The sequence below is a fragment of the Acanthisitta chloris genome, unplaced genomic scaffold, assembly GCF_000695815.1.
Source record: "Acanthisitta chloris isolate BGI_N310 unplaced genomic scaffold, ASM69581v1 scaffold4926, whole genome shotgun sequence".
NCBI classification, from domain to species: Eukaryota; Metazoa; Chordata; class Aves; order Passeriformes; family Acanthisittidae; genus Acanthisitta; species Acanthisitta chloris.
In genome coordinates, this window is record NW_008676332.1 from 12,914 (window position 1) to 14,525 (window position 1,612).

Here is a 1,612-nt window from a genome sequence, read left to right on the forward strand (position 1 = left end):
GGGACTTGCAGGGGCACTGCAAGGCCAGCATGATCTGCCAAATCCACATTTCCCTTGCCACGTCTGCTGCAAACAGCAAGGGGGCAAAGAGCACCCAGAGACAGGGCAGCGCCTGATCGATGGTACGTGCCGGCGCGTGGTCGGTTCCTGCTGCAGGATCCGGCTCCAGTCCCCTCCCAGTCCCGGCAGCAGGAGCTGGCAGTGCCACAGGCACAGGGTGCACTCGCCCCCAGGGATGCTGCATCATGGCACAGCTGCTGATGCAGCCCCCCAACACCCCAAATTTCAGCCTTTCTTTTTCTGGTGGCATCAAGATCCCCCAGCTCCACAACCACCAGCTGGGAGAAGGGACAGATCTGCCAGGCCAGCTCCTCTGTGTGGGGAGAGCTTCCCAGCTCTGATCCAAAGAGCAGAAGGCACAGACCCTGCATGGCGCAGAGCAGCTATGGTGTTGCCTTACTCTCCCTGTACCCCCCACCCCAGGGTCCATGCCACAGGAGCCCCAACAATGTGCTGCAGCACCAAAGTAGCATCCAGAGCCTCAGCTCCCAGTCACTGCTCCTCCAAAAGAGCCCCAACCCACCAATGTTCCTCCAGGGCCAAGGAACCCAGCAGTGTGCTCCCATCACTGGGAGCTCCAGCTGTGGCCACCAGCCCATCCCAAACACGTAGGCATAGAGAGCCCAAGGGCAGGGGGGTGATCAACCCAAACTGCACCTGTAGTGACCTTTGAGAGAGCACCAGGTAATTTTACATCTAACATAGGTTTAAACCATCTACCAAAATCATGAGGGAGCTCATCCCTTAAGACATTCTGTCCCAGCAGTGCCAAGGCACAGCAGCACCCCCAGAGCTGCCATTTGGCATCCCATGGGACCACACACCCCTGGTTTCTCTCCACTGAGAGCTGCTGATACTGTTTTGCTTAGACCTCTATCACCCCAGGGCTCCCGCCTGAACTTCTGCTCTGGCAAGAATGAAATCAGGGCCAAACCGCAGAGCAGCCCCTAGAACAGCTCAGCCACACCAGGCAAGGTCCAAAGCTCCCATGGGTTGGGCACAAGACCTTACAGAGGTGCCACGGGACAGTGCCCAGCCATGCCTCTGACCATGCTGCAGGCCTCACTGCACCCACCACTGCTGCATCCTCAAGCAGCCCAGCCAAGACCTTACCAAGTGCCTGCGGACAAAGACTGTCTCAAAACCACAGCTGCACCTTGCTGCAATCCTGCTCCTGAACAGCCCCTGATGACAGGGAAGGTGGAGACACCCCCAGGCCACCAGCACTCAGGGACAGTGCAGGGGACTGCCCCAGCTCTCAAGTCCCATCCTAGAGCCCTTAGCCAAACATGGGGTCTCTGCTTCCCACCCCAGCCCACAGCACTAGGGCTGCAGCTGCACATGCTGATGGGAGGGAAGCATGTAGTGGTGAGGCACTGGCCCCAGAGCAGCACCCACAGCACCAGGCAGCTGTTGGCACACACCATACTCCCACCATGAGGCTGGGAGAAGCCCTGCGACTGCCAACTCCAAGGCCCAGGATTCAATCCCCAGCAGGGGAGGGGGCTTGTGCATCTCTCCTTCCCTGTCTCGATCCCTCAGCCTCTGGCTG